Source organism: Pinus tabuliformis, chromosome 3_2 (assembly GCF_031772625.1).
Source record: "Pinus tabuliformis cultivar Carrire ecotype Pingquan chromosome 3_2, CPIR1, whole genome shotgun sequence".
Classification (NCBI taxonomy): Eukaryota; Viridiplantae; Streptophyta; class Pinopsida; order Pinales; family Pinaceae; genus Pinus; species Pinus tabuliformis.
Genome location: NC_142302.1, coordinates 862,296,365 through 862,322,854, shown reverse-complemented (window position 1 = coordinate 862,322,854; position 26,490 = coordinate 862,296,365). Strand labels below are relative to the sequence as shown.

General features: G+C 35.7%; 1 pseudogene; it reads right to left on the bottom strand.

The window, feature by feature from the left end:
• Positions 1 to 1,867: 1,867 nt before the first annotated feature.
• On the bottom strand, positions 1,868 to 2,370 carry LOC149183386 (dolichyl-diphosphooligosaccharide--protein glycosyltransferase subunit 4C pseudogene; annotated as a pseudogene).
• Positions 2,371 to 26,490: the final 24,120 nt, after the last annotated feature.

The following is a 26,490-nucleotide window of genomic DNA, read 5'->3' as shown; positions in this document are numbered from 1 at the left end:
ACCTGCTTGTCATTTTCACAAATCATTGAAATCAACTCAATCTGGGAACTCATTAAGGATTCAAGCGTTCTCTTCCATTCCTCTTTGTCAATGTAAGTCCTTGTGTCACAGAGGATAGACGAAACAAACTGAAAAGTAATCTCCAATGACTGTAAGGCAGCCTTTACCAACCCCTCTCTAGACCAACCAGGCCATTCCTTGAATTTCCACATGGCACTGAGCTCGGGGAGATGCACATACTGCTCGTAACCCGCACACTCCATGGGGGAGGGCTCTATGGATTCTTCAACAAAGGCAAAATAGGATGCCATTTTTTTACAGGACATATTTTTTCCCTACAAACATAACCAAGAGAGTAAAGACACTAATGCTCTCCATATACCATAATCTAAAAAGAACAACATAATAATAGAATAAACACTAAAATCCATTTTAAACACTAAAATTTTGAAAACTAGAATAGAATAAAATGTTCTTAAATTTTTGATATATTAAAAAAGTTATATATAATATGTTACTGGACAAAAAACATATCTATTTGTTGCAACTCAACTTTTTATGTAGATGATAAAAACTCAACACATAAATAATGAAAAGAGTTAAATAATGTCAGCACATAAATATATATTTTTCCAGTTAACAAAGTGAATAGATATAAGCTAAATATACGGTGGTTGGTCTATTGGCACTTAAATTCTGAGCACATTACTGTTGCACATCCGGCAAGGACAAATTCTGTAAGTGCTTTCATCAACAGATTTTAGTCTGAATATCTAAAGTGTTAATATTTAATGTAAATAATGTCAACTGTTATTTCTTCCTATGACATCAGATCCTTCTGTTGTTTCCATGTGTACCTCATTTCTTTATTTCTCCATTTATACTTATTAGATCAAATTTATCTATTGTTTCCAGTGTGCATATATACTCAAAGTGTTAATAACTAAACAGATTCCTTAACAACAATATTCCACATTTATTAGACTATGCAATTGTTTTGTGATTTTTTACTATCGTTATCCATTTCTCCATCCAAACAGATGACACCAGTTTCATGTACCGATTCCACTGCGTATAATATATCTACAGTATTCATAATTCATTTGTATAATATAAAATTGAATGAAATGAGGACAGATGATTTGTTGTTAGATTTTGCGGATATAGGCAACACGAATACTTATTAATCACAAGTTTTAATTGAAAATTTTTACGATCCTAAAGCAGATTTTTGAGAAAAACAAGTCATTAAGAGAAAAATTTGAATCGTAACAAAATTATAATTATATTCAGAAATTTAAATCTTTTTTTATCAGGTTGGAAAAAATAAATTAATAAAAATATTTGAGCGAGGAAAAACTTCTATCTATTTAGAATCTCTATACATTAGACATTAGCTAAGCATATTTATGTATATTATATATATTTAAGATTTTGAGAATAAATTTCACTATGAGGAGACGGGTCAACTGAATTTTTAAACGAAAGTTTCAAATATTCCAGAAATCTACAATTACATTAAAAAATACTCCAAAAATCCAGAATACTTCGCGAAGCACGGGGTTCTTCATGGCACCGCATTCGTGAGGAGTCAAATAAAATTTACCGAACGAGGAAAAACTTCTATCTATTTAGAATCTCTATACATTAGACATTAGCTAAGATATTTGACAGGTAAATCACCCATCAAATTCCATCCTGATGAGTAGTATAAGTTATTTATTGGATTTCTTCTATATTGTCGTACATGAATCGTAATTGATCATCAGAAATAAAATTTGAAAAACAAATTTCAGTTTTGTTTAAAAAATTTGTAAAATGATCATGAATTTTTTTTGAAACTGTAACAACTATCAGCTTTCCTCCACTATTCTTGATTAACAGAGTCCAGTAACAACAGCGGAACAGCGGGCGTTCTATTTGAATAATTGACTACAACGTTCTATTTGAAAGAAAACAGAAGGCCATTATTGCACTTGCGGGAATCGAACCCCGGTCAAAGGCTTAGCTAGCATTTTATTTGAATAATTAATAGCGTTGTGTTTGAAACAAAATGACCATTGTTGCGTCTGCACAAGGCGAACCCTGGGCCAGCATTTGAATAATTAGCAAGAGCGTTTTTTTTTAAAAAAAACTAACGCCCATTGTTGCGACTGCGGATTAAACATTTCTGCGTGGTAAGCAACCACTAAAACAAAGATGAAAATACCCAAAAAATTTGCAAAAAATCCAAGGTCCTGATCGTCAATCATCTTATGTGTGCAGAGTAGCTACTCCGATGGAAATTTCGAGGCAAATAGATGTCAAAATTCACCAAGAATTCGCAGGCTTCAGATGTATCCAGCCTGAAATGGCTGGAGGTACAAAGATATATACCAATTACAGATCATTAACCAGGGAAGAGTTCATAAAAAGGATGCGCACTAACCTTGCCAGAAGCAATTTTCGATCACCAATGGCCAGTTGCATATAGTTTCAAACTTTCGGTAAAAGCTCCTCTGTTATTGAACCTCTCCTCTGTTCGCCGCGGAGTGCTATCCCTCTCTGTTCGCCAGAGTACAGAAGGTGAATTGTCTTGCAGTTTGAATTGTCGGGACTTTGATAGGCCTGGAGGAGGTCGGTGTGGTTCGTAAATGCCGTAAATGTACCTGAGGTTGGTAAATGTGCTCATCAATACGCCAGAGGGAGGCCAAAGTGGCTGCGGGCAGGGTCGCCGTCGAGGGGCAGGAGCACAGTACCCGGAGAGGGATGGATGCGCCGGATGGATGCCATGAAGCATGGTCGAGGATGAAAGGGCGCTATGATGTCAACCACACCGTCGGCCGCTGTCAGAGGGGGTACCTCCATAGCATTAACTTTGCTATGGAGGTGGAAATAGGACTCGCCTTAGATTTCACGTTGTACTTGATTCCAGATACGACATAGATGGTCTGGATACGAGTTCTGGTGCCAAAAAGAGGTGTGGTTGTCACAATCGAAATGAATGAATGGTTCTCTAACAGTAAAGAAGTTAAAGCTTGTACCGAAAGTCAAAAATATTATAACTTGGGTTCAATTATATTTTTGAGGGTAGAAATAGATGTAGTACTATTAAATATTTTGTAAGTATTCAAAATTTTGAAGTTTGATAGTTGTAATTTTGATTTTCAAAAAAGTCTCCTACATTACATTTTATGAAAAACCATGTTAGAATTTTCATGATTTTTAGAGGTTAAATTTACCTAATTAAATTACATTTAACACTCGTGGGATTACTGCAAATAGATTCCAAACACCACTTAACACTAGTAGGACTATTGCAAATAGATCCCAAAGACCAAAACTCCACAGAGAAGAGTTGGTGATGAGACTTACTTTCATATTGTTTGTATCATCATGCACTACCAACCCCTAAACTTTAAGCACCATATAAAAAGTGAATGAATTATTAACTCATTAATTTTCCAAATATTTTTGAATCAAATCATATTAACTTTATAATATAAAAACCCCTAAATTAATAATTAACTTAATACATAATGCTTAATATTTACCACTAAGTAAAAACACGATTACAATAAAAATCTCATATTTGTATAAAACATCTCAGCAATGAAATTTTCAAAGGACCCATCAAAATATATATATATATATATATATGGAAACGATGTAATTAATAAGAAATGGACCCATGGTAAAAATGCCAGTGATTCCTAGACATAACGTCAATTAACCGACCTCACGGCTAAGAAACCAAACGAATTCTGAGTTTGTTGCACCCATTTCTTTGTGGGTGAGGTTACACGCTTAACCTCAAAGAGTAAATTTGTGAAAAAGCTCCTTTGTTTGTTTTTTTTAATATTTTTTTATGTAGAAGTGTTTTTTATTTCCTCAAGTTTACTGATGAGGTATTAACATATTTTCATTAATAATGTGATTTTAATGTTTGTAAAAAGTAACTTTCATGGGTAGAGTTTGATCAACAAATGTTAGGGCCAATGTTAATTTGTCAAAATTTACAAAGAGTTTGATGGTGGATGGGAGCAACTATCTCAATAAATTAGTAATATTTCATAAATAATTGGTAAGTAATGACATTTATGAAGATTTACTATTAATGGAATGATATAAACACATGAAGATGAATACCTTGAAAGAAATTATGAAAAATGGGATAAGCAGAGTTAGAGAACAAGGAATGTAGAGAAAATGTATGATAAATGATGATGTGGAAATACCATAATTGAGGAAGATGAAGAGGTGGAAGTTCAAGAAATTGGATGGTTGAAATCGAAACAAAATGAAGGACACGTTAGAGACAATGTTAAGGCATATATACACCCCATGTTAACCCAAAAACTTTTTATTAATTCCTAGATACTGAGTGGTTAAATTTTTATTATTATATTGTTATGTAGGCTAGAATCTGTCATGGTCGCATTTTAGTATAATTGTATCTTTTATTCTCCTATATAAATACTAAGGAGACATAGTCTTAGGATCATGAAATATTTTCTTATTCATTGTTTTTATTGTATACGGATGTTTCCCCGCTTCAAGTGGACTCTAATTATTGGTTTTCCATCATTATTAAGGCACAAGGTTCATGGCTTTTGGTATCAAAGCTCTTGATGATAGGGTTTTGGTGAGTCAAACAAGTCATCGTGGCATTTTCACTATAAATTTTTTTATAAGACATTGTAGACAATGAAACATGGTTAATATGGAGAATACATTCTATGTAATCTATGGTTCAAGTTTCAGATCTTGCTTCTCTGTATTTTCATAGACATGGTCCGAGGAATTCAAGGTTTCTGAATGATCCTCAATTCTATCTCAAACAAGTTGGTTTGGAATTTTCACTGTAACATTTGTTCGTCAAGCTTCAGACCATGAAACTTTGACCATATTGAGGCCAAATTGTGGTGAAAATCTAGTCCAAGTTTTATATCTTGGTTCATTATATTTTTAGAGATTTTCTCTCAGAGAGTTAAGGTTTCTATATGCTCCAGAATTCAGTTTCAAACAATTCAGTTTAGAATTTTTGCTATAACTTTCTTTCTATAAGATTTCATAATGTGAAACTTGGACCATATTAATGAGATATGTAAGGGAATACCTAGTTTGAATTTTAGAATTTGGTTTACTATATTTTTGGAGTTACACCTTATGGAAGTTAGGGTTTTGAACTATCATGAAATAAATTTTAAATAGGTTGGCTTAGTATTTTGGCTATATCTTCTTCTGGAATTTCAAGAGACATATAAAACTATTTCAAGTACAAGTTCCTAAATTATATTTTAACAATTAGACACGTAGAATGCTATACAAGTTTGTTCGTGGGAAAAGGCCAAAAAAATCGCAAGTTTTGGTAAATTTGGTATAATTTTCGGTTCGCACATAAAGTTGACACCAGAGTTAATTGTAGAAACTACATACTTCAAATCCAAAATGCCTCAAATCCTAGATATATATCATTAAATCTATAATAATTATGATATTCCCCAAACTAAGGTTCGTAACTTATTATTAACTTAATTGTTCAATGGAATATTCCCTTTCTTTTTGTAATAAAGAGGAGGGTTACTACTATTTTCCAACAAGCCTCCAAAGAAAGATACTATACCAATTAAATTTATTGAAGGGTCACCTTTGATGCATGAAGAAAGTGAAGACATAGAATTTAGGTTATCTACATTAGAGAAGAAAGTTAATGAGATGGATAGTACTATGTTGAAAGAGGTAGATTTCTCAGGATAAGAGAATATTAAAAGATAAATAGAAAATAATATGAGTGAAAATAAAGAAGGAATAGAGAAGAAGATGAAAGAAAATAAGGAAGAAATAGAAAGGAAGATGAATGGAAATAAAGACGAATTTTCAGTAATGACTTCCATGTATGCCTTTGAATACATATCTTTAAATTTTAGACTGCGTCCCTTTTCCCTAAATTTATTTATCGTTGGAATTTTGGAGTCATATAAATTTAATATAATAATTAGATGATAAGTTTTTTGAGGATTGATTCTATACCTCATATTTATTCTTTCTACAACATAGTTAGCACCTACTTCTAATACCTAATTAAACTACACTTAAACACTAGTGGGACTACTGTAAATAGATTCAAAACACCACTTAACACTTGTGGGACTATTGCAAATAGATTCCAAACACCAAAACTCCAGTTGGTGATGGGATTTGCTTTCATATTGCTTCCTACACTACCAGGGTATTCCAAACACCAAAACTCCACAAAGAAGAGTTGGTGATGAGACTTACCTTCATATTGCTGGTATCCTCCTACTCTACCGGCCCCTAAACTCTAAACACCATACACAAAATGAATAAATTATTGACTCATTAATTTTCCATCAAATACTTTTGAATCAAATCATATTAAATTTGTAATATGAAAAACCCTAAATTAATAATTAACTTAATACATAATGCTTAATATTTACCATTAACTAAAAACATGATTACATAAAAATCTCATATCTGTATAAAACATCTCAGCAATGAAATTTTCAAACGACCCATCAATATATCCTTCTATAGGGAAATGATGTAATTAATAAGAAATGGACCCATGGTAAAAATGCCAATGATTCCTAGACATAAAGTCAATTAACCGATCTCACGGCTAAGAAACCAAACGAATTCTGAGTTGTCAGAGACATAGACGTTGGACAGCAAATTTTGTTGCACCCACTTATTGAGTTGTCAGAGACATAGACGTGAGGTAACACGCTCAACGAGATTGAGTTGTATTGCAGCAACCTCAGAGAGTCAATTTGTGAAAAAGCTCCTTTAAAGTAGAGTATATTCGTTCTTTCAAGTTGATGTTCAGAAAATATGCTAATGTATATTCACCTGTTTGCACTTTTGTGTCATATCGTGTCATTCATCCTGGTCTCCCCTAGAAGGATTCATCTCCCTGTAAAAAGCGTTAAAATTATAGTCAGTTGAATATTGAACGTCAAATCTTTCTGTGTTTGTTTATTTTATAACATTTAAACATGTTAACGTGAAATCAATATGATATGGTGTCAATTCTCACTTCACCTTTTGTTTTAACTTTTTATGGGGTTAGTCAAGGTAAAAAGTATGACCTACTCTTTAGTGATATTTTTCTCTATCACAAATGTTGTTGTTTTAGGTTCATTACTGTTTAATAAATCTTTGATTTTGAATAAATGTAACATTACTTCATTGACTTCATTATGACAAATGTTGTTTTTTTAACGTTTATTACTGTTTAATAAATCGTTGATTTTGAATAAATGAGATATTACTTCATTGATTTCATTATTTCATTGAAGTGGTGTTCAGTGTTTTTAATTTATTGTGTGTTTTTTATATGTCTTGTCATGTAGGGTTTTTTTTATTTACTCAAGTTTACTATACATGAGGTCTTATTTTTAACATATTTTTCATTAATAATGTGATTTTAATGTTTGTAAAAAAGTAATTTTCATGGGTGGAGTTTTATTAACAAATGTTAGGGCCAATATTAACTTGTCAAAATTTACAAAGAGTTTGATGGTGGATGGTGGCAACTATCTCAATAAATTAGTAAAATTTCATAAATAATTGGTAAGTAATGACATTTACGATAATTTACTATTAATGGAATGATATAAACCCATCAAGATGCATACATGGAAAGAAATTATGAAAAATGGGATGAGCAGAGTTAGAGAAGAAGGAATGTAGAGAAAATGTATGATAAATGATGATGTGGAAATACCATAATTGAGGAAGATGAAGAGGTGGAAGTTCAAGTAATTGGATGGTTGAAATTATAAACAAAATGGACAAGCTAGAGACAATGTTAAGGCATATATACACCCCATGTTAACCCAAAATCTTTTTATTAATTCCTAGATATTGAGCGATTAAGTTTTTATTATTATATTGTTAATTAGGCTAGAACTTGTCATGGTCTCATTTTACTATAATTGTCTCCTTTATTCTCCTATATAAATACTAAGGAGACATAGTCTTAGGATCATGAAATATTTTCTTATTCATTGTTTTTATTGTATACAGATGTTTCCCCCTTCAAGTGGACTGTAATTATTCGTTTTCCATCATTATTAATGCACAAGGTTCATGGCGTTTTGTATCAAAGCACTTGATGATAGGGTTTTGGTGATTTAAACAAGTCATCATGGGATTTTCACTATAACTTTTTTTATAAGACGTTTTAGACAATGAGACATGGTTAATATGGAGAACACATTCTATGTAATCTATGGTTCAAGGTTTAGATCTTGCTTCTCTATATTTTTAGAGACATGGTCAGAGGAATTCAAGGTTTCTGAATGATCCTCAATTCTATCTCAAACAAGTTGGTTTGGAATTTTAATTGTAACATTTGTTTGTGAGGCTATAGACCAGGAAACTTTGACCATATTGAGGCCAAATTGTGGTGAACATCTAGTCCAAGTTTTATATCTTGGTTCATTATATTGTTAGAGATTTTCTCTGAGAGAGTCAAGGTTTCTATATGCTCCAGAATTCAGTTTCAAACAAGTCAGTTTAAATTTTTTTCTATAACTTTCTTTCTATAAGATTTCATAATGTGAAACTTGGACCATATTAATGAGATATGTAACAGAATACCTAGTTCGAATTTTAGAATTTGGTTTACTATATTTTGGGAGTTACACCTTATGGAAGTTAGGGTTTTTGAACTATCATGAAATAAATTTTGAATGGGTTGGCTTAGTATTTTGGCTATATCTTCTTCTGGAATTTCATGAGACTTATAAAACTATTTAAAGTACAAGTTCTTGAATTATATTTTAACAATTAGACACATAGAATGCCATACAAGTTTGTTCGTGGGAAGAGGCGAAAAAATTCACAAGTTTTGTTAAATTCGGTATAATTTTTAGTTCACACATAAACTTTAGTTGACACCATAGTTAATTGTAGAAACTACATACTATAGTATCACAAAATAAATTTTCAAATCCAAAATGCCTCAAATCTTAGATATAATCATTAAATCTCTAATCGTTATGATATTCCCCAAATTAAGGTTCGTAACTTATTGTTAACTTAACTATTCAATGGAATATTCCATTCTTTTTTCGGTTGTAATAAAGAGGAGGGTTACTATTATTTTCCAACAAGCCTCCAAAGAAATATACTACACCAATTAAATTTATTGAAGGGTGACCCTTATGCATGAAGAAAGTGAAGACATAGAATTTAGGTTATCTAAATTAGAGAAGAAAGTCAATGAGATGGATAGTACTATGTTGAAAGAGGTAGATTTCTCAGGCTCTTAAGAGAATATTAAAAGATAAATAGAAAATAATATGAGTGAAAATAAGGAAGGAATAGAGAAGAAGATGAAAGAAAATAAGGAGCAAATAGAAAGGAAGATGAAGGGAAATAAGGACGAAATACAAAACTCCATGATTTTCATGGAAGATATTCTGTTAGAGAGACATCCTAAAAGAGATGTGGAAATCCATGGAAATCATGAACATGATAAGTATCATGTTGTTGAGAATAAATATCATATGGGGAGTATGCTATCATAATTGGAGAGCTCAATTTTTAATCCAGAAAGCCATAATCATGAATTTTCAATCTAATATCTACATCATTAGGGCTTTATGTCAAGACAAAGGGACCATAATCTTCTAAACATTGATAGGAGGAAATTTTATTGTAATTATCTTGTAACATGAAGTTTTTCTAATGGAGTGACACTTTGATATACAACAAGTGACATCCTTACATAAGGTAAATATTGTATCACTATTTTTAGAAGAAGAACAACACGTAGGGTATCAATCGATTTATGAAATTAGAAAGGATTATGTTATATATTGATAAATTTTTACAGAGGAATTTATAGCACATTTCTGGGACATTAAGAGCAACAAAATATTTATTCAATTGGTAAAACTTCAACAAAAACGTCCTATTATAGAGCACATTCAAGAATTCAAAAAGTTTAGTCTTAGAGTAAAAACTATTTCAAAGGATAACTTGTTAGACCTATTTAAGAGGACTTAAAAAGAAAACATCCAATATGAGGTGCATCTCCTTGAACCTAAATCTATAGAGCATGCCTCGCGTTTGGCAAGGGAATTTGACAATAAAAATATGGTCACTAAAAAATTGGTCCCTAAAAACTATAAAGAAAATAAGATTGACTCCTCAGCAAATGGATTAGAGAAGAGGAAAGTGACTATGCTTCAAATATGACAAAAGGTATAGTAAAGGGCCTATATTAAATGTGAAGGAATTATTCTACATAGACTATGAAGACAAGGAAGATCAAGAAGTGGAACCTTCACAAGATCTAGGGCTAGAAGAAACTACTTAAGCAATCTCTTGTGATGAATTAGCCAGCATCAATTCTCAACAAACCCTCAAGATAAAAGTGTATATGAAAAGGAAAAGGATAACAATATTGATCTATTTAGGTGGTGACCATAAACTCATCAATTACAAATTGGAAAAAATCCTTAATTTTTTTATATATCCAACACGAAAATTTCAAGTAATGATTACAAATGGTGGCAAGATAATTTGTTCAGGGTAGTGCAATAATATTAAGCTGGCTATGGGGGAGTATTTATTGGTTAGTGCTATGATTTCAATCCAAAAGGGTGGTTTTGATGTTCGATTAGGGGTCTAGTGGTTGTAATCATTGGTAATAGTGTCCCTTAATTTCCAAGATCTTTTCATAATATTTTTCTCAAAAGGAAAGGAAATTGACCTTAGAGGTATCTAAGGGAAACTTAATAAAGTGATAAGCTCTAATAACATGAATTTAAAAAAAAAAAAAGAGACATCAAGATGTAGTTGCATAATTGTGTTCATTAGATGTTCAAACATCTCTATCTTATGGTCTAATGGATCTTCAAAATCCTATAAATAAACATGCTAAGGTATTTATAGAAATGCCTAAGGGTCTTCCACCTATATGAAAACATGACCATGTTATTCATTTGCAACATGGAAGTGCATCACATAGCATTAGGCATTACAAATATTCACATGCACTGAAGAGTGAGATTGAGCATATGGTTCAATAAATGTTATAGGTGATCATCATTCAACCTAACTACAACGCTTCTGCTCCACTAGTGGTGATTAATATAAAAAAGGATAGTTTGTGGTGTATGTCTCTAGACTATAAGAAGCTCAAAGAAATGAAAATCAAATATAACTTTCCAATTTATACCAATGATGATTTGTTAAATGAATCATGTGAATAAATTTTCTTTATTAATTTGGATGTTCATTCTTGATATCATTAAATTAGAATGAGGCAAGAAGACATACTAAAAACAACCTTTAGAACACATGAAGGTAATTTTGAGTTTTTCATTATGCCATTTGGAATTACAAATACACCTTCAACATTTCAAAGCTTGATGATTTGTATTTTCAAAACGTTCCTTAGAAAAATTACGCTAGTATTTTTTGATGACATACTAATTTATAACAAATCTTTGGAAGAGAATGTACATCATGTTGACAAGGTATTTGACACTATTGAAAGAGAATAAACTATATGAAAATCCTTCCAACTGTGCCTTTGGATTTAGTTGGCTTGATGGGCCATGAAAACGCAGAAACCCATCACAAAGAACTTTGGATATAGAAACCTGAATCTATCTTCGCGAACCCTGATCTTTCAGACACAGATAATTAAAATAGTTCACATAAACAACATCTATACCTTCACAAAGGTCTTTAAACATTCATAACATCAATAAATCATACTTATCTACTACTTTCGCACATAGGATAAGCATTCATTCATATAATTTCAGATATAGAGAAAAAATACTAAAACTGCAGAAGTAAAGATAGATACACATATACATCATTTATGGATCAAAATTTTCTTTATTAGATTTATTATTTCAAGTACAGACTCTTATTTCATGAGCACTCAGTTGCAGGGGTCTACGCACTCAACCTGCGGACTTACCAAGGTCTCTGTGCACTTAGCTGTAGGAGCCTTTCCCTTCGCCCAAGTACAGGAACTAGACTTTCCTACCTTAGCTTACTTTCCCATACAATTATATTCTATCAAAAATATGAGTTACCCCGTAGACACATTACGAAACTTCTATATATATCCTTTACTTTTACAATACCATGGCCTATGGACCATGGATGGTTCTCAAAAATTCTTATCTCCTAACAACCTAAGGGACTAAATCCCCTTTGACTCTTATTACCTTCATGTTTCACTTCCAAAAATCGTCAAGACTTTATAATTTTACAAAATTTAAGTACCAAAACTTGACCCCAAGGGAGCCTATCTGAACAGGCCAACAACACAATTTCATGTCTCATCCTTGAGTCAATCAGTTGGTGCTTCGATCTTCACTTGGAGTTCATAGAACTACAACTTCAAAACCTATAGATTAGTTGTTCCACAATGGAGTAGCTTGTTGCACTTTCTCGACCAATTTTTCGGTAGTTGGGCCTTCCATCATGACGCCCATGGTCCTCTGAGTCTACTGCATGCCCTTAAGTTTACTTTGTACTGATAGAGTCAACTAGTTGGCCTCATTTGTTCATGGATTTTTTTCGTGCAACGAGAATTGCTTCCTTGTGACACAACTCATCAATCTCATTTTGTATCAACTTTCCTTCCTGCAATCGTGTGAACTATTGTATTGTCGCCAATGTTTGTGCAGTTGATCATATTTCATCGAATTGCCTCAGTTTTTCCCTGATGTCCTTGCTAATATTCTGCAGAGTCAGGTCCTCATGTAGTTTATTCCATAACTCCATGGCCTCCTCAAATAACTTGATGTAGCCCTTGAACGTGTCTTCTAATGTGGTCATTATCTCTTTGATAACAACTTTGTGCTGCTCTCGAACCTTTAGAGGAGCTGTAGGCTACAACTTCAATTGCAGCTCTGATATTTGTAATCGTAGTTCAAGATGGACTTGGTCGATTCAAGCCTGGGTAATGGTTGCTTCTAATTGTTGAATTCACACAGTGATTTCCTCTTTCTCCTTGAATGCTAGCACCTTCTATTCAAATATCTACTGGTTGTTTGTTTTCACTTCACTGATAACCAGCAGCACTCATTGCTCCCTAATTCTTAACTCATCGGATACCCCTTGGTGAAGCTCATGTAGGGTCTGGATAGGGAGTATCGCGAGGTTGAGGCCTAGATTCTTGATCTACAATCATTGGATGTTGGCCTCTTCTATCTCGGTGCATAGGGCTCCATCTAGTAACTAAATTACAAAAATATCTAAATTCTTGTCTATATCCAAAACAAACGTGCTCGCTTGATGTAGGCTCACTTGCACCCCACTCTCTTGTCCCACGCTTGCCTATACTATACCTGTTTGGACCAACAAATCACACAGGTCTTGTTGAAGCTTTTCCAGCGCTTATTGGTACCGTTCCTCGAAATGGCTCCAAAGTTCAGTTGTGGTGTGCCAGACCATGTCATCGACCTCATCCAAGTTCCCTTCAATAAGGACTAAAGCAGCTGCCCCGGCTACTCGGTCAGACTTATGTCTCTTCTGAGGCCCATGTATTTCTGCTTATGTTGCTTCTTTACCACGAAGATGGATCCCTTCTCCGTTCCCCCTCCCTCGTCTTCCTTTGTTTCTTCTTGTTCCAGTGTTTTCTATGTATCGAACTCTTTAACGTCAATGGTGGCTTGCGATGTTTTCCTTTTGTGGGCTGCTCATTCTTTATCTACCACTTCCTTTTATCTAACAACAACCTATTTCCACTATGTAACTTTCTCCCAAGCAGCAACCTTCCGTGCTTCCTTCTATTTTCCTATTGTTATCGTTTGTACAGTGGTATCCTTCGTAGCCTTTTTAGCACCTGCAACCACATCTGATCGGGTTAGCCATTCAGGTGGCCACCTTCCCACGATCTTTGTTGCATCTTCCTCAACCATCAAGTATGGGAACTTGTGCCATGTCTTCTAGGGATCCCTCCTAGCGAGAACATGTAGGTTGTGGAAATCTGCCATGAATTTAGAGAGGGGCTCGTACTAGGAATATAGTGTGGGTGACAACCTCAGCCTTTGGCTAATCACAATCTGCAGATCCTTTTCAAATAAGACAAAGAATATGTTCGCCTCATTGACTCATGCAGGGTCCTTTGTATCCCAGAGTGAAGCGAACTTCGCTGCCTCAGGGAGGTCTGACTCTTGTTGAGGAAATTGACTATCCTTGGGCATCTTCAGCACCACGAAAGAAATCAACAACCACAACCAGAGGTGATGAAACACCTTTCCCTCATCCTGGGCCTCCCTACAGTTCTCTAAGAATTCCTTGCAAAAGTACTGAGTCTAGTTATACTGGACTCCTTTGGTGCACTGCGCAACCAAAGAAATCATGGAGGTCAGAACTTCATTTGTGTGGCACTTACACTTGATCTTGTATGCGAATATCTACACAGAAAACTGCACCGTGGGATCCGTGATAGAGCATATATAATATCCACGTGTCTTCTTTATGAGGTAAAACTCTCTCTTCATCAGGTCTGCAAGTTTCTTCTCATGTGTTTTTCTTATAAACACCTCTACTGGATCCACACCTTGATATGGAAGCAACATGATCTCGTGAATCAGCATGTCCATGACTGCGATAGGTTCTCTAGGCTTGAGACACCGATCATGCACCAATGTAAGAAATTGTCAGACAAAAATGGTGTTTATGATGGTGCGACTGAAATGCAGCACTGAGAGCACATTCAAGAGCCCCACGGCCCCAACACCAGTGACCCACTTCATCGGCTCCAACCACGTAACCTTTGATTCTTCATAATATAGCTTGGATAGGTATTTGGTTGGCACCAACTGAGGGAGATTCTTGTGATCCCCTAAGTCCCATTCCACAATTTTCAGGTTCAGTATGCAGGCCAACAATGCACCCTCAAACACCACCTTCTTCAGCAATAGTGGTGTAGTCACTATGAATTTTTCATTATCTGGATCTTTAGGAACTTTAGTTGTGGCCTTGCATGGAGGGATATACATCAGTAGCTGAGTCATCATCTCACCATCCTTAGCATCAATCTACTTGATGCCTCCGTGCATTCCTTCTTCACTCAAATCCCTCGGCTCTGTTGGCTGTTGTGACTAATCCACATTGCCCTTCTGCTGGACTTCCGTGGGGTTTTTCTATAGTGACTATGTCACTGGGACCTACTGCAGTTTCTTTTGCTTCTTATGTATTGACTCATATGTACAAGGTTGTGATACGTAAGGCTTAGGTCTGGGAGACCTAGGCGTCATAGTCAGAAATCCTGCAGGGACAGATGGTGTTGCTTCCATCTCAGGGGGAGTTGCAGTCATGCTAGCCACAAAACATTCTTGGAGAAAGTCAGGTACATCATCCAACCCTGGTCATGAAAATAACTCTTCCCAATCGAGCTCAGACATATTCTTCTGAAGTTGGCACATGGCAAGGTGAAAAATCTCAATACAAACTGTCAAGAAGAAAAGTGTTCGAATGCAGAGAAGTAGGCCATATTTATAGATGATTTTGAATTCGAATCCAACCATTCCCTCCAATTTCCGATCATTAATGCATATTTGGTGGAATATTTCCAAAGATATGCTACATAAATGCGTCTTCCCTGCTCCTTTCAATGGAAATTTTTCCATCCAATCATCTACAGTGCTTCCAATGGTAATTTTTTGGCCAGGCTATGTGGCACCAAGCCTTGTTGTGCAACTTCTTCATGACAGCTCTCATCTATACCTTACTTCCATCCATCATGCAACCCTCTTAATTCATCCTTCCCCCTCTTGGGTAGTGTATTTTATAGTCCTGTACTTCCTTGCAGTTTCCTGAAGTACTAAGACTATCCCACCATTATATAGTCATTACCAAGGGGTGTGATCACCCCTATACAACTTCAATGGACTACCACTAAATTTTCCTGGAAACAATTCCTCGTTCAACTTCGTGAGTTGAACTGTGCCACCATCTATAATTCTTTTATGACATAGGGTCCCAGTCAATGCATTTGAGACTTCTGAGGGAATTTTGTAAATTTAGTATCATATAAGAAAACTAGATCCACTATTTGGAAGGTGTGCACTTTTATATGGCGATCATGACATGCCTTTTTGTGATCCTTTTGCACTTGTCGATGAAATCCTATTAGGAAACGATCTTCTTCTATTTCTACCAATTGGGAAAGAACTCTTACATAGTATTGTGATTAGTCATATCTGTTAACGCTGCAATCTGCAAACATGGCACAATGTATTCCATGGGCATTATAGCCTCCTACCCATATACCAGTCAGAAAGGGGTTTGGCCTTTCAACCATTTTAGAAGTAGTCCTATATGCCCAAAGGACTACTGGTAGGTGCACATCCCACTGATTTTGCTTCGCATTGCAAAATTTTGTCAAAGCGCTCTCCAAGATTTTGTTGAAGGCTTCTACCATACCATTAGCTTAAGGGTGATAGGGTGTACTTTTTTAATGATATAATTTAAATTCCTCAAGCATCGCAACAATATTTTTGTTTAAGAAGTCTGTGCCCCTATCACTCATTAAAATTTTAGGGAAACCAAACCGGGATGAAATAAACTCAAAGATGAACTTCACAGTGGTAGCTATGATAGAGTATTTTATCGGTTGTGCCTCTGCCCACCATGTTAGGTATTCAATTTCGATTATAATGTATCGCACCCTGGTCTTTTTCCCTGGAGGCTAAATCGGACCCACGAATTCAATCGCCCATTTATCGAACACCTGCAAGGTTATTTGTAAATTTAGTGGAAACTCATCCCTATGTGATGGTCTCCCCATCTTTTGACAAGCATTGATTTCCTACAATATATCTTCGAGTGCTTATGCATTATTGGACACCAAAGTCCTGCGCACAAGATATTCCTCACAGTTTCTCTGTTGGGATAGTGTTCTCCCACTACTCCTGCATGTGCTTCTGCCAAAATTCTTGGTCTTCCATACTCTGGGACATATTTGCATAGTATCTCATCGGAGCTAATTTTGGATAAGTGTCAAGTGATTATATAGAAGTCACCAGTGGGGTCAACCAATTCCTTCTTCTGTTGTGTCGAATATCCTTCTAGGGTTGTTCCTGTAGAAAAAAATTGAATTATATGGGCAAAGTGATCATCTGCGACATGAACAAAAAACAGTTCTGCATCAGGCAACCCTTCTTCCAAACTTATAGGCTTATCACTAGTCTCAATCCAGGATAGGTGATCAAGACCAGCATTCACATGTTCGGGTTTCAAGATCACCTCAAAATCACACTCCTTGAATGGAAACAACCATCTACAAATCTTCCCCCCAACATAGGCTTACTGACTAGGTATTTTAGAGAAAAATGATCGATATACATTTTAAAGTGTGTGCCGAAAAGATAGCGCCAAAATTTCTATAGCACGTACACCATTGCTAGTCCTTCGTTCTCTATGGTCGAGTAGTTCTTCTCCGCCTTTAATAATTTTCTACTTGCAAAGGATATAGGATGATCAATATTTCCTTCACCTGGTTTGGTTAGCAATGCACCTAGCACAATGCAAGATGCGTCCACATGAACATGAAACTCCTTTTTCCAATCTAGGATCATTAGAATGGGTGCAGTGACCATTTTTTCCTTGAAAACGTCTAAAATTCTTTAGTAATCTTCATCCCAGCAGAATGTTGTGTCCTTCTTCAACAAATTCTCCATTGGTGCAGTTATTTGCGTGTATGCCTTGTTAAGCTTCCTATAATACCCTGTATGCCTCAATGTTGCATGTAGTTGTTTTACATTTTTAGGGCTTCCAAATTAGCAATGGTAGTTATCTTGGCAGTGTCTACCATCATTCCCTGCTTGCAAAACCACATGAACCAGCAATATTTGATATGGTACACAAAAGATGCACGTTTTTAGGTTAAGGGTGATCTGATGTCTTCGACAAGTATCCAACATAAGGCACAGACTAGCAACATGGCGCTTCACCAATCTAAATATGATCTAGTTATCAAAGTAGACTTCTAAGAATTTGTGGATGAATTCCTTAAAGTCCACAATTACTACTCTTGAAAAGATTGTAGGTGCATTCTTCAGCCCAAAAGGAATTACCGTATATTGAAAACAACCGCATTCCATTGTGTAGGTGGTCTTACTTCGATCCTCTGCTGCAAACTTGATCTGATGATACCCTGAGAGCACATCAGTAAACAAATAGGCTTCCTACCCTCCAACAATCTTGAGCACTTTGTATGTAAATAGCATAGGAAATGGATCATGGATGCACACATCATTTGAATTGCTCAGGTCTACGCATATCTGAATTTCATCTGACTGCTTCTTTTCTTGGACTACACTGGGACTTACCGAGTACAATTCCTCCACAGGTTCAATGATCCCAGCTTCCAGCATCTTATCCAACTCCTTGCACACCTTTTGATTATATTTGGGATTTGATCGGTAGGGGCACTACTTTACGAGCTTTGCATCTGGCTTCAAAGTAATCTTCATGATGCCAAAATAACCTACAATCCCCTTTAGATCATAAAACTATGTGGGAAACAAGTCCTGATACTCGCACATCAATTCTACGATCTTATCAACTGTATCTTCAACCCAATAGTCACCTATATTAGCAAACATCGGTTGTGTGTCTGATCCAATATTTACGTTCTTAGTCTTTAAAGAGATTGATATGTTGGGGGTTGCTGCCTTAAGTCCCTCAACTTCACACTGTCCTTCAAACTCAAGAATACTAATGTTTCTGGGGTCATATTTTCTTTCCACTGTAGTCACATTATAACATTCTAGTGCATGGCGCAACTACGCATTCCAATATGGCTAAACCCATGCTACCGATTCCTCAGGTATATTGAACATCACTACTTTGACTTCTTGGAGCACCTCATCAATATATTCAAAGCCATATTCAAAGCTGAAAGTTAACATGAAGATTCCCTTCATGATATCTCATTCAACTGTCCCATGTCGTAACTTAGTTTCTAGGTAGCAGTTCATTGGCATGGTACCAAAAGTGTGACAAAAGATGTGAAACCACTCTACCTGCTGTTCATCTTCCCATGCTTGAGTCAATAATGCCAACTCTTCGCATAGATCATCCTTCCCTGTGTATTTCTCTTTCATATAGGTATTGGCATACCCAAACCTTAGCTTCATCATCCTCCGATATTCTTTCCAATCAACGAAATTATCCTTATGCATACCCCACCAACGAACAAAAGTAGCTCACAGTGCTAGATGTAGTGCTTGGAACTAATGAAATTCTGGCACATCCCTTTCAAACTTATCCACCATAGTACAATGCAACAAGAATACTTCATTTGATTGTTTCTGCCAATGTTCAAGCTCTTCATTAGAATTTGAAGTGCAAGAACTATCCCTATCATATGCAACTTGTCCATCTGATGTAGGGTTAATCCAATACTCATTGCACGAAGTGATCTTATAAATCTAATCAAGATCGTCCTCCTCCTTGTAATTGAGGACATGCTTTGTATATCACACACCTTCAATTGGATCCAACGGAACAATGACCTAGAGATCCTTTCTTTCGAATGTCATTCTGCGATTTTTTAGATTAATAATTGCATCCATATAAAACACCCAATCAATGCCTAGTAGTGTATGGTAAGGGTTACTATTGTCAATTATTTCGATCACTCCAAAATAAGCTAAGGTTCTTTCTCCTTCAATATCTTCTTGACCCCATACAGGCACCCCATAGGAACTATCCTTTTCTTGTTTTCCATATGTAGTTGGATAAGAGACCATTGTAGCACAAGCCTCCCTACTCTTTCCCATGTTTTCTTCAACAGAACATTTGCATCAGATCCTAGATCGATAATTACTTGGTCCATCTCATACTTACCAATTTGCCCAGTCAGTCTCATCTAGTGACCTGTTCATTTCTTGATTTTTCCCGCTTTCTGTACTGCGTGCTATTCTGGACAATTTTCAATCTTACCTATACAGTTATCAATAAGCTCTTGTAGCCCTTCTACCACCCTTGTGTCCCATAAAAGATTCATACAAGTCTTCAAACATGTTGCTAGAAACGAAGGGTATACATCTTATGCTCTATTTTTTGCACTAGACTTCTCCTGACTTCTTGATGTAGAGGCTTTTGCAAAGCTCTTTTTAGCTTCCATAAAGGTTTCCTTTGTGCATATTAGATCAAACACAACTTTGTTCTCAACAGCCTTCAGTACCCATCATTCAGCCTCTAGCTGCTTCCCCTTATCTTCTCCTGTGGCTATACCGCTTTGTGTCACAATATTGATGCTAGCCTCCTCTTTGCAAGGCTCCTCTCTCATCATTTGAATATTTTGCATAGGTGTTTGAGATTTCTTTTCTTGCATATTTGCTATAAGTACGGGGCAATCTTTTATAACATGATCAAACTGTTAGCAATATTGGTAGGAGGAGTACGTCATATTTTAACAGCCCCATGCAAAATTACCTTCCTCTCCACAATTGTAACAAATAACATGTCTATGACCCCTTCCAGCTCCTCCTCCTTGTCCTCTTCCATGAACTTGGAATCCTCCATGTGTTGCACCTATGCCCTGATCCTGAGGTTGCCTACATCTTATACGTAGGGGTCCACTCCATCATCAGTTCGTAGCTTCGGTGGTTGTGTTCATAACGCCAAACTGATTTTCATAAAGTGAAAAAAAACTACTACAGAGTTTGCAAGAAATTTTGTAAGACATGATAGTGATCAATCTCATGCTTCCCAGAGATTTGACAGATAGCACACCATAAGGATACTCCTATGCTCAGCCCAATAGTTTTTTTCGGCTTCAGGGGGAGAGGACCTCCCCTAATAAGGTAATTCTGATATAATGGGCAGTGTTCCTTATCATGACCATGGCCCTTACATTTCAGGAACTAGACTTTCGTGTGCACCTCAAGTTGGACTTCCTTTCACTTCTTAAGGATCTGTAACTCCATGTGTAGGTTGGCTATTTGTGACTGAATCTATTGTACCCAGAGATTCATATCCTGCATAGGTGATGTCTCCAATCTCATGGCAATCTCTAAGGCTTCAACTTATGTTACTCATTTTTGTTGTGACAGTGGTAATCTCAGATGAGGTAGGAGAGAAGCAATGTACTAGTCTCTATGTTGGTCATCTGTGATTATCATGTTAGCCTGCTGAATTAGACACTTCAGTCTTTGATCAAAGTCCCATGTAGACTCGTTCACCCTCTATTGAATCTCTTGGAATTCTGTTACTGACTAGGCTTGTGATTTTGGTTTCTTAAACTCATTGTTCAATGCTTGTTGGTTTCTAGCATCTTCACGTTGGGTTTACCTAACCAAAACATGATATACCAACTCAACGATCTGTATTGTAACTTTGTGACTAGTTGTTCTTTATTCATATCATCATCAGTGATATGTTGTGCCTTCCATACAACATCCATGATGAACCAAAATTTCTCGGGATTTTTAGTCCCTAAACCCTTAAATACAAGCATATTCATTATGTTTCCCATGTTGAATTATGGGGCTGGAGGTGGAGGAGAAGGTGTAGGTGTGTGAGTTGGAGGTGGAGGCAGAGGTGGAGTTTATGGGTGAGGTGTCCTAGTGATACCCTTGCTTATGATATGCAGCACGCTTTGTGGGGTCCTCAGAGTACTACCTTCATCATCACTATCAGATGATCCTAACAGTGGACTCTTTTGAGAGCCTAAGTCTATGTTCCTTCTGAATTCTCTCCCACTTCGTGTAGCCCCAAACATAAATTTAAAGGCATAACCTACCTTTTACACAATAACATCTTAATCCAGGTCTTCAAGGATTTTAGGTACTTATCTCTCAGTCCCTTTAAAAACCTGCGCTCTTATTCACTATAACTAGTCGACTTATCGATCATGAACTCAGTAATGAATCCTTCCAGAATACTATCAATCCAATGGTCGATAACCTACGGAATTTTTTTTCTGAAGCCTCCAAGTACTTCACTAGTTCTAGGGTCCACACAATAGGTTCGTCAAGCTTCCACATACCCTTACTATTCGCCGATTTGGACAACCACTCATGCAATTCATAGGGTAAAGAGCAGAAGAATACCTCTTATTTTTTTCTGTGAATAGATATCTATTCAACCACTCTTCCTTTCATAGGAGTTGATTCCTATTCTCCTGAGCTCAAAACACATGTAGTTTCCAATCTATACACTTTCCAATCTCTTTCACAGTGGGGAACCACTTATCACACATTCCTCAGATAGATCCAAGTTTTGTTAATGGAACCATTTTTTGGCTTGACGGGTCCTGAATCAAGTTCAAAGTTATCTACACCAACCAACAAAACCATAACATTTTTTCCCTTTTGTCAACAACTCACATAGTGCAAGCTGCAATCTCACCCAAGGTACTATTGGGGGATGCAAGAACCAAGTTTCTGCATCCATAAGTTTGTGTGATGGGTTCCTATGGCTTCTAGGGCTTAGTTCTTTCTTTGTGAACCCTGATCTTTCCGACATAGATAATTGCAGTAATTCACATAAACAACATTTATACCTTCGCAGAGGTCTTTAAACATTTATAACATTAATAAATAATATTTATCTAGTACTTTTGCACATATGATAAACATTCATTCATATAATTTCAGATATAAATTGAAAATACAGAAACTGGAGAAGTACACACAGATACACAATTTATGCATCAAAGATGTCTTTATTAGATGTATTCTTTCAAGTAAGTAATCTTTTTTCCTGCGCGCTCAGTTGCAAGGGCCCATGCACTTAGCCTGTGGACCTATGAAGGTCTCCGCACACTTAGTTGCAAGAGCCTTCCACTTCACCTAAGTACAGGAAACATGCTATCCTGCCTTAGCTTACTTGCCCATACAATGATCCTCTATCAAAAATATGAGTTACCTCCTAGACTCGCTATGACCCTTCTATATATATCCTTTTGTTTTACAATACCATGGTACGTGGACCATGGGTGGGTCTCCAAACTTCTTATCTCCTAATAGCCTAAGGGACCAAATCCCTTTTGACTCTTATTACCTTCGCGCTTTGCTTCCACAAATCCCAAAAACTTTACAATTATACAAAAAGTAAGTACCAAAACATGACCCCAGGGCATCCTACCCCAATAGAGTTCAACAAGTGGAATATTTGGGTAATATTGTATCACAAAATGGTGTCAAGGTGGACCCTAAAAAAATCAAAGCTATGACATAATGGAAAATCCCAAATACCTTGAAGAAACTCAAAGGAATCTCAGTATTCATGGGATATTATTGCAATTTTGTCAAGAATTATGGTCAAATAGAAACACCTCTAACAAAATTATTAAATAAAGAATCATTTTATTGGACTAAAGAAGAAACCAAAAAAATTGAAGAATTAAAAGGGCTATGTGTACAACTCCCATATTGGCGACACTTTACTTCATGAAAATATTTATTATGGAATGTTATGACTCGGGCCATGGCATTGATGCAATTTTGATGCAAGAAAGAAGACCCCTTACCTTTGAAAATAGTGATCTTAAAGGGAAGAAATTACTTAGACCCATATATGAAAAATAAATGTTGGACATACTACATGTGGGTAATAAAATGGAATTAATATTCTAGAGGATGACACTTCAAAGTAAAAACATATCATGATAGTTTGAAGTGCTTCTTGGAGCAAAGACTATATTCTGAAGAACAAAAAAAGTGCATCACAAAGATGTTAGGTTATGAACTTTAAATTATCTACAAAAAGTGAAAACAAAATTTTGTGGAATATGCAATATCAAGGAAAGAGGAAGATGCAAATGGTTTACTATGTGTTATTTCCATTTCACAATATGACTCGGTGGAAGACGAAAGCAAAGAATTGATGAAACAGAGAAGATATGCAAGATCATTCAATAGGTAGAGGAAGACCTTGATACATGGGAAAAAGTTACATCAAGAAATGATTTTTTATGGTATCCAGATCATTTATGTAAGAATTTGCAACGCAAACAGAAGGACCTGTTGTAATTACACACTTCTCCTACAAGAGAACATCCAGGCTTCTTGAAGAAATACTATAGGATCATTAAACGTTTTTCTTGGGAAGGTATTAAAGTATATTTGAAAATAATTGTGGCAAAATATGTGGCATTCCAACAAAATAAGGGTGATACTATCATGACCTTAGGGCTGCATCAACCATTAGGCATACCAAGACAACATTAGGAATAAATTTTAATGGATTTTATTACATGTTTACCCAAATCTGAAGGAAATTGTGTCATCATGATAGTGGTAAATTGAATGACAAAGAATGCCCACTTTTTCCCTCTTTCGCATCCCCTTAAATCAATTATTATGGGAAAATAATTCAGGGAAATAGTATAAAATATGCATGGAATGCCAAAGATATTGCAAGTGATAGAGATCTAATTTTGATTAGAACTTTTTGGAGTAAACTCTTTTCTTGTTTGGGTATTCGACTGGTTCACAAATCATATTACCATCCTCAATCTAAAGGGTAAACTAATATTATGAATAAATTTTTAGAAGGATATATACGTTGCTTTGCATATGATAAACATACAAAATGGGTCAAATGGTTTCCCTAAAGAGAATGATGGTACAATGCATCCCTCCATACTTGATGAGAAATGTTACCATTTGTGGCACTTTATGGATATCATTGTCCATCCATCACATCACCCTCAAAAAGGTCAATAAAGGCTCAAGTAGTAGGGGATAACGTCCAACACCAACAAGAGGATATCAAATTATTGAAGGACAACATTGTGATAACCAAAAATAGGATGAAAGAACAAGCATATAGACATTGTAGTGAAAGGGAATTTGAAGTCGAGAATTGTGTTTTTGTGAGAATACAACCATATATTCAAATGCCCCTCAGGCATCAAAATAAGGAAAATAAATTAGCTATAATATATTATGTCCCATATAAGGTGTTGCATGGGATTAGATATATGGCCTACAAATTGAAGCTGCCTCCATCTTCATGTGATACAGTATTCCATATTTCTTGATTAAGGAAGGTTATTGGTAATAAGATACCAGTCTAAACTCTTCTACCAGAAATCGATGAAAAGGGTAAATAATACTAGAACCATAAACAATTTCGAAAACAAGGACAAAGCAACTAAGAAAGCATGCAATTAATAAATACATCACCAAAACGAAGAACCTACTAGTGGGAGAAGAATATGGGAATATGAGCGTTTCATGCAGAAAAACCTAGTTAAATGTTGATGACAATAGTTCTTTGACGGGGAGGGGTATGACATCCCTATGGGTTAATTCCCCTTGCAAGAATTTTAAATAACACCTCGTAATTATGTAGCCATAAATTATAATGGCCGAGAGAAAGGGATATAGTTATGAGAAGTTTGATTTATAGTTTAAGGAAGTATTTATGGGCATCATTCATGATTTGAATAGTGTGCCATAATGGGGCTACTTATACAAGTAATTTAACATTGACAAGAGGATGGCGGAACTATTCTTTCCTTGGATAATTTCACAAGGAAAAATGGACAAAATTAAGAGGGATGGACTACCCTAGAATGTGGGATAGCCTAAAGTCCACCAACAGGAAGTGGAAGTGGGAGATGGAAAAATAGCATCCCCATGGGCACATAGAGATAAAAACACCATGGCTAAGCTAGAAGGACAGGTGACAGAGAAGGCTTTCCAACAAAACCATAAAATATTGCAATAGTGTAGTGGGGGGGTTTCTTTTCTCTTTCAAGAATATGGGAGAAAAAAAAAATGAAGGATGATGTATGATTTTCATATTCATAGGTAGAGAAGAAGGGAACAGGGAAAAATGGGGGATGACAAGAGGCTCCTAATGAAAAATATTATTAGCTAAGAGGATAGACAAGGATACGAGGACTGAAATAATTAAGGGAGAAGAGAATCTCTAATGATAGCATAACTAAGAAACCCATGAGGCTTGTAGGATCATAATCATTGAAATACCCATCCCTATTTGTATTTAAATATATTTACTCTTTATGTTGGAAATAATACTGAGAGGGGGGGGGGATCAGTATTAGCAAGTCAATAATATTTCATTTCCATAAACAAATTCATATATGCTACTTCAGTTAATGGAACTTGCATGTATACGCAATTGTATTTAAGGAAACTAGCGTATATCCTACAAACTTATGATTCAATTAATTCATCATATGTTGATCTTTAATCAGTGCATCAGAACCATATAAACAATAACCAAGTGTAGTAAAAACACAACAAATAATCACACACATGAACAAAACATATAAGGTGGAAACTCAATGTGGGTGAAAGCCACCCGCTGCAATCGTTTCCATCTTCTTTTAATAAGAAACTTCTTTTTATAATTTTTGTACTGGTGCGGTCTTATACCACTATGCATGCTTCTACCTGCAGAAGGCTACAACCTTCTCTCATTGTCCATCTTCTCCTAGAAGGGAGCTACAACCCCCTAGCTCCTGTACTAGCTGATATGTTTACTAGTAGATAGGTGCCAGCC